The sequence below is a fragment of the Carcharodon carcharias genome, chromosome 3 (genome assembly GCF_017639515.1).
Source record: "Carcharodon carcharias isolate sCarCar2 chromosome 3, sCarCar2.pri, whole genome shotgun sequence".
NCBI classification, from domain to species: Eukaryota; Metazoa; Chordata; class Chondrichthyes; order Lamniformes; family Lamnidae; genus Carcharodon; species Carcharodon carcharias.
The window spans coordinates 190,602,395-190,611,129 of NC_054469.1; the positions used below are offsets into that span (position 1 = coordinate 190,602,395).

The 8,735-nt window shown below is 41.8% G+C and overlaps 1 long non-coding RNA gene across 1 annotated transcript; it reads right to left on the reverse strand.

Moving 5' to 3' along the window:
- Positions 1-1,414: 1,414 nt before the first annotated feature.
- Positions 1,415-8,450, reverse strand: LOC121276258. Its single transcript, XR_005942635.1, has 2 exons — positions 8,000-8,450; positions 1,415-2,134 (listed from the first exon to the last, which is right to left on the reverse strand). It is a non-coding gene; the product is annotated as an uncharacterized LOC121276258 (long non-coding RNA).
- Between the last annotated feature and the right edge of the window lie 285 nt (positions 8,451-8,735).

Genomic DNA, 8,735 nt, shown 5'->3' on the forward strand with positions numbered 1-8,735 from the left:
ATGCTGGAGTTGGCTGAAATGGCAGAGGATGAACCTTTGAATGTGGAGGCTGGTGTGGTGATAAGTGAGGGCAAGGGGGATCCTATCATGGTTCTAGAAGAGAGAGGAAAGTGTGAGGGCAGATGTGCGGGAGATGGGCCAGATGGGGTTGAGGGCCCTGTCAACCACCATGGGTGGAAAAGCTCGGTTAAGGAAAAAGGAAGACATGTCAGAAGAACTGTTTTGGACAGTGGCATCATCAGAACAGATGTGACAGAGGCGAAGGAACTGAGAGAATAGGATGGAGTCCTTACTGGAAGCAGACCTCTCTTTCTCAATTTCTAGTGATAGACTATCCACCAATATTCATTACAAGCCCACTGACTCCCACAGCTACCTCAACTACCAGCTTCTCACACCTCAACCCCCTCCCACGGATCCTTCCCATGAAAGCGCCGAAGGTGCAACACCTGCCCCTTTACTTCCCCCATCTTCACCGTCCAAGGGCCCAAACACTCCTTTTAAGTGAAGCAGCACTTCACTTGCATTTCCCTCAATTTAGTCTACTGCATTCACTGCTCCTGATGCGGTCTCCTCTACATTGGAGAGACCAAACGCAGACTGGGTGACCGCTTAGCGGAACACCTTCGGTCTGTCTGCAAGCATGACCCAGACCTCCCTGTTGCTTGCCATTTCAATACACCATCCTGCTCTCATGCCCACATGTCTGTCCTTGGCCTGCTGCAATGTTCCAGTGAAGCTCAATGCAAACTGGAGGAACATCACCTCATCTTCCGATTAGGCACTTTACAGCCTTCCAGACTTAATGTTGAATTCAACATTATCTCTCTCCTCCATCCTCACCCACTTTTTGATCCCCTTTTTTCTAATGATTATATATTTTTTAATATATTTTTCTTTTCCCACCTATTTCTATTATTTTTAAATTTATTTCCATCTATTGTTTTATCTCCACCTTTCAGCCTATTTCAATCCCTTCCCCCCACCCCATCCCCACTAGGGCCGTCTGTCACTTTCCCATCCTGCTTTCTACCCTTAATGTCACCATTCATTAATATCACCACCGTCAACACCCCTTTGACCTTTTGTCTATGACATCTCTGGCAATCTCTCCTTTGTCTCCAGCTATCACTGGTCCTCTATCCAGCTCCTGTCCCACCCCATTTCAACAGTTTATTTCACCTCATTTCTATATAGTTCTGATGAACAGTCATATGGGTTCGAAACATTAACTCTGTCTTCCTCTCGACAGATGCCATCAGACCTGCTGAGTTTTCCCAGCTATTTTTGTTATAGATTTTTCACATTCCACCTTCCATAGTAGATCCACTCCCAGCAAAGTAATTGAGCAAGCTATTACCACAATGCAAAAAAATAAATCAGAAAGGATCATAGCCCAGAATTCAGTCAAATCTTTATCAAAAAGGCTTTATTAAGACAAAGGCTTCACCTCTTTTTCTAGGTTCTTATCGGAATTTGTAAAATGAGTATTTGCTAGGCCATCCCAGGTGGATTAGAGGTGGCTTTTGGTGACAGTGTTAATAAGACAATGGAATATCATTCTATCTAGTTATGATCATCAGGTCATACTTTATCGGATCCAAAATCAGAGAAACCCTATTCAGTTTCTCCAAGTCTCTGCAGCTTTGACTATTGTTCTTTACTTTCAACTCGAAGTTTTCATTCAAATTTTGTTTATCTTTGATTTTCAATTATGAGTCGACTCCACACAAGGGAAAAAACACAGCGAGAGCAGAAAATTTTTCTTCAATGATTATCAATAATTTTTGATTGCGAAATATGGCAAAATAAGCAGCAAATCTACAATGACATGGACTGGCTAGCATCAGATCACAAACTCTTCAGATAGTGGAAACATACTACTCCTTACTCCGATACATCAGTTTATTGACATGGTAGGTCTTTTCCTGTTGTCACATACGTGAATGGATTGTCCAAATATCATTTCCAGGAACCAATTTTCAGAGATTTGTTGTACTTTCTCACAGAAACATCTTTGTTGCAGTTCTGATAGTTGATAACATCTGATCAGGCTGTGTATGTGACCTATTCCTTCCCTAGTTCATGTTCCACAAATTGAAAAATTCTACAGCAGCAATTGTACTTCATTTTCCTGAAAAGAAAAACAAAATGAGTTACAGTACAACAATAACTCAAAACAAGTTGCACATCAATACTTACCTACAACGGCCACTGGTATAGAAATGGTGATGATCAATATTCTGATCAATCCTCATATTCCCTTATCCTTTGATAATGGCACCTAGTCCTTATATCGGCCTTGACCTTTTAGAAGTAAATTAAATATCTATGACCTATAGGCCGCAATCTAGAAGCTTCATTCTAGAGAGATTGTGGAAAGCACGACAGGAGTTAGCAACTGGAGCAGAGGCAATGTCAACTTTTAACTGGGTAGATAGGGAGCTGAAGGAGTGGAGGATAAACAGGATTGGAGAAAGCCAAGTATATAGGATTAAGATACTGCTCCTGTTAAGGATAAACGGAAAAAGTAGCAGTTAAACCAAATGTTAGCTTCCATTTTATACTTTTGACATAATGGGCTATAACTTCCAATGGAGATACAATTGAGTCGGATTGCCACTCCACTTGAAGTATTTACTTGAAATCCAGCTAATCCTATCTCATCCGACCTTCAAGCTCAGGCCGGGCAAGCATTGCCGGAACCTAGCGTCAGGTGCTGTAGGGTCGAAGGTAAGTAAGCTTTGCCCCCTGGTTTTTTTTAAAAAAGGGATTAACCAGGTAAACCAGGCAGGTTTAAAGTTCTTTGACAGGGTGTATCAGGTAAGTGGGTAGGATCTGGTGATTTGGGGTGGGGGGGGTGGCATGGTTTGTCGAGTGGGTCTGTGAGAAATGGTTACCCAGAAGCTAGAAGTGGTTTCAATTTTAAATTCAATTTAAAACTAATTGTTTCCGGGTAACTATAATGTAACACAATCCTAACCATCTGAAGTTTGCCATTTAAATTGCAATTTTCATATCGGTTTCAGTGCAGGGCAATTGCCCATTGGAAGTTAGTACTTTCCAGGCATTTGCCATGCAAACCCTACTTGGGAACTTCCGGAAGCAATCCCCAGTGCATCTTTGTGGTAGACCCCCCCACCTCACCCTGGAGCTCAGATGTTATGGCCCAATATCTACTCTAATTGGCAACACGACCTGTACCCACGTGCTAGACCCACATCCATGATATGAGATCATAAGCTTAAATCATTGTTAAGATGTTGATACACTTTAGGACACAATAGTTTCCGAATACCACCAGGAAGTTCCCCTCCAAGCCACTCACCACCCAGACTTGGAAATATATCACCATTCCTTCACTGTTGCTGACTCATAATCCTGGAACTCCCTCCCCAACAGTATTGTGGATGTATCTGGGTCACATGGGCTGCAGCGGTTCAAGAAGGTAGGTTGCCACACCACCTTCTCAAGGGCAATTAGTGATGGGCAATAAATGCTAGCCTACATTCCATTAACGAATTTTAAAAAAGCATTCTGTCAGCTGGTTGTGTTGTGGAGGAGAAAACCCATTGCAAGACTTGTAGTTCTGCTCCTGCTAGAAAACAAATAGAGACAACAAATGACAGTGGGTTTTGGCTCAAATGTTAATGCTGTCAGCCCTATGGTGATTGTGACATCAATTCTGGAGCTATGAAGCAAATCACACACAAAAAAAGCAAGTGGCACCAAAAAAAATAATAAAATGGCATCTGCCCATATCATTTACTGTGTGATGTGATTCACTTCTTCTGTTCTGCGGGATTTCCATGACATGATCATTCCAAATTATCAACATAGCTCAGTTCTTTCCAAGTTCTGTTTTGTCCTTGATGTTATCTAACTTTTTAAAATGAGGTTGTGCGTCTGCCACAGACCACGCAAGTTGTGTGAGGGAAAATTAAATGAAATTTGAAACACAGAGACAGAAACTAAAAAAGTAAAAACAGACAAAATACAGCACAATTATATACAAATACACAATAACTTACATTTATGTATACCATCTTTAAAATAGAAAAAGCAGAAAAACTTCACAAGGCACACAATAAGGCAAAACATGCACCAAAGGACACCTTAGGAGGGGTAAACTGCTTGATCAATCAGTTAGGTTTTAAGGAGGTAGAGGTGAAGAGGCAGAGAGGTTTGGGGAGGGGGTTCCAGTGTGAGGCCTTGACAGCTGAAGCCATGACTGCCAAATATGGGTCAAAATGAGTAGGGGATGCAAAGGCTAGAGTGGGAGGAACGTGGAGCTCTTGGAGGTTCACAGAGCTGGAAAAGATTAGAGATATAGGGCAAGGCCAAGCCATGAAGGATAAGAATTTAATCAAGACATTGGGGTCAGGAGCAAATGAAGGTCAACGAGGACATGGGGCAATAGTTGAACGGAACGTGGTGCAGGTTAGGATGCGGGCCGGAGACCTGTTGAAGGAGATAAATGTAGATCTTACAATAACATTTGTCCAACAAGTAAGTTGGATTCACTTGATTCCTAAAATAAGGATATTTTGTACACAATTAACCCAAACAAAAACAAGGCCACACATTTGAAATGGTGTTTCTGTCTGTTCAGCTTATTTAAAGACAAAAACACACCATCTTCCTATTCAGCCACATAATTTGTCACATTTTAGCAAAGTTGCTTCCGTAAGGCAATATTAGAAGAAAAGAAAATCCAGTCATTATGAATCAGAGAATGGTTACAGCTAAAAGAGAGGCCATTTGGCCCATTCTGCGCATGCTGGCTCTCTCATTCTCCAACCTTTTTCCCAACAGTTCATTCCCTTCAGATAATTATCCAATTCCCTTTTGAAAGTCAGGATTAAATCTGCCTCCACCATAGACTCAGACAGTGCATTCCAGATCCTAACCAACCACTGCCTAAAAAAGTTTATGTCGTTGTTAGTTTTTTTTGCCACTCACTTTATTATCAGTGTTCTTTGGTTTTGGACCCCATTGCCATTGGAAAGAGTTTCTCTCGATCTAATCGGTCTAGACCCTCATGATTTTTAACAACTCTTATCAAACCTCCTCAAAGTTCTCTTCTCTAGAAGAGAGAAATTCAACTTCATGCAACTGAAGAGCAACTCCTGGAACCATTCTCAAATCTTTTCTGCTCCCCCCATCTAAAGCTCTGACATCCTTCCGAAAGTATGGTTCCCAGATTTGGACAATACTCCAATTGAGGTTGAACCAGTATTTTATAAAGGTTCATCATAATTGCCTTGATTTTGTTCTCATATGCATTAATTTATAAAACCACAAATCTCATAACTATTTTCTCATTCAGCCCTGCCATCTTCACTGATTTGTGCACATATACCTTAAGGCCTTTCTGTTCCTCCATCCCTTTAGAGTTGCACCTATTATTTTATATTGCCTCTCCTCATTCTTCCAACCAAAATGTAGCACTTCACACTTCTCTGAATTAAATTTCATCTGCCATGATTCCACCCTTACAACCAGCCGGTCAATGCCCTCTTGAAGTCCACCACTATTCTCAGTTCACAATACTTCCCAGTTTTGTCTCACTTGTAAATTGGTATTTTGCCCAGTACACAAAAACAGTCACCCTGAAACTGACCCGTGATGAATCCCACTGTATATCTTCCTCCAGTCCAAAAAACAACCATTCACCACTACTCTGTTCCCTGTCACTCAGCCAACTTTATATCCATACTGTCACTGTCCATTTTATTCCATGAGCTGCAACATTGATAAAGTGCTACATAATAGGTTTGCCAACAAACACCTTTCATCAAAAAACTTAAATCAAGTGAGCTAAATATGATGTGTTTCACAAATCCATATTTTTTTTTAATTAATCCCCATTTATCCAAATGATTGTTTACTTTCTCCTGAATCATCATTTTGAAAAGCTTTCACACCACTGAAGTTGAACTGAGTGGACCAAAATTGCTGGGTTTATCCTTGCACCTTTTTTGAACAAGGGTGTAATATTCATAATTCTCCAGTCCTGTGGCACTATCCCTGTGGCTAAGGAAAATTAGAAGATTCTAGACAGTAGCTCCACAATTTCCTCACTTACTTCTCTTCATGTCCTCAGATGCATCCCATCAGGTCCTGGTGACTTATCAAATTTAGGTACAGCCAGCCTTTCTAATACTTCCTCTTTCTCAATTTTTAGCCCATCCAGTGACTTAAATGCCTCCTCTTTCACTATGACATGGGCATTAGTACCTCAGCCATGCCATCTGCCTCCACACATGGATTCCCTATTTCATCCCTAACTAGCCATACTTCTCTTCTTGGTGCCCTTTTACTGACTTATTCTTTTTACTTGTCTATGGGAAACTGTTGGATTTCCTTTTATGTTAGCTGCCAGTCTCTTCTCATACTCTCTCTCAGCCTCATTTCATTTTTCACTTCCTAGATCTTTCTATATTCAGCCTGGTTCTCACTTGTATTATCCAACTGACTTGTCAAATGCATTTTTTTCTGCATCATCTTATTCTATATAGAAGCATACAACTTAAGAGCAGGAGTAGGCCATTCAGCCCTTTGAGCCTGCTCCACCATTCAATAAGATCATGGCTGGTCTGGTTGTGTCTCAACTCCACTTTGACATCTGCACTACAAAACCCTTGATTCCCTTCTCTATCAAAAATCTGTCTAATTCTGCCTTGAATAAATTGAATGACCCAGCCTCCACTGTTTTCTGGGGAAGAGAATTCAACACACTAACGATCCTTTAGGAGAAGAAACATATCCTCACCTCCATCTTAAAGGGTAGACCTCTTATTCTTAAACAGTATCCCCGATTCTCATCTCTCCCACAAGTGGATATCTATTTTGTCATCTACAGAGCTCCGACTTTGTGGGAATGTACCAAACCATCTTTTTAAAGACAGCCCATTGTTCTGTTACAGTTTTGCCTGCTAATCTTTGATTCTAATTTGCCTGGGCCAGATGTGCATTCACCCCACTGAAATTGGTCCTCCTCCAATTAAGTATTCTGACTCTAGATAGCTCCTTGCCCTTTTCCATAACTAACCTAAACCTTATTATCGAATGATCTCTGTTCCCTAAATGTTCCTATACTGACTCTTGATTCACTCATTGCCCAGAACCTGATCCAGCAACGCCTCCTTCCTGACTGGGCCAGAAACATCTGATCAAGAAAATCCTCCAGAACACACCTAGAGATTCAGATCCAACATTTAAAGAGTTAACATTTGAGCATTTTTTTCTCTGTTTTACATTAGCGTTTACCCGTTTTTTGTGGAAGGAGATGGAGAGAAAATGAGGATGTCAGATTCTAATACTCCAGCGGATTAAATGGGTTGTTTTACCTAACGTGTCACTGATGGGAAACAAGATTGTACACAGGCACGTGGAGCAAGTCATGTCAAGACTTTTGAAGGAAATCACGTTATATGGAGATGCATTTAGCAAATAAACGTCGATTGACCAGACCCAGCCCTAAACGAAATTATTTGAAAACTACGTTCTTGAAGAAATTTAAAATTAACATGTTTTGCAATCAATCCATAAATTTTTAGAACTTCCTGGGCATACGGCAAGGTGGTACTGAATAGAAGTCCTTAACTTTCTGCGGGCAATTTTATTTAACCATGTTTCATTTATGACTAAATCCGAGGGCTCAACGGCTTTACACCTCATTACAACAAACTGATGTAGAGTATAAATAGTGTACTTGGCACACAAGTTTGGCAGGATGTACAACGTAGCTGAGGTACTGTAAAAGTGCAGTGGAAAAGCTTTGCTGCCATTCTGACCTTCAATAGCGAAGTTAATGCTGAACTTAAAGTGACCAACTCTCGGCTGCGAATACTGACTGAAACAACCCATTCGCTTCACACGTACAGCTGCAAGGGTTAGTGATCGCGCTAAGAGATAAGTACAGTTGCCACACATAAAGCGAACGTTTTATTAAAGTGTATATACACACATACAGTAAAGAAGAGCACATACATACCGTCTTCACCTTTTAACAGCCTTCCGCGCTTCAACGATAGGGCAGCAGCACAATCAACTACAGCAACGCATCCCCACCAGGGCCTGACCATCCAGGCACAGTCTGCAACCAGGAGCTCTTTAAAAATATCTGCGGAGTGCTTAAGTCAATCATTCAATCTCCTGAACAGGGAGGGCAAACAAAAATCGGAATTTGTCTCTTATTTAAAAGAGTGACACAAAGGACGCGTTTATAAGTAATGACATTGCACTAAGTAAAACTTCAGCGAAATGTGCGTGCAGCTGGGTTATTTAAATATATATATGTGTGTGTATAAGAAAATAATATTGGCAGCAATGAGAGAAAATGCAAATATGCAGGTGTGCATTCCCTCCCCTCTCTGCTCAGGCTAAAGGTGCAGAATTAAATGGCAATTCATCAGCGGCGCACGGGACTCCCCGGCTCGAGCAGCTGGATTGGATTGTGGCCGGCCTCTGATTGGCGTGCCTGTTGCCATGGCAGCCGCCGGGCCGGCGCCAGCTGGAGAGCTGTGTGAATGGGTGACGTCACGGAGCTGGCGCCGGCCAGTCTGGGCGCGCGCTTCGGTGCGATCCCGCTGCCAATGAATCAGTTGTCAGTGAGCAAAGCAGCGCTGACCTCAGGAATGTACACACAAACTTCACTGCAAAGACAACACAGCTGGGCAGCCAGGGGGCAAGTCTGGGGGTGTGGGGACAAGTTGTGCTCCCCTCTGCAC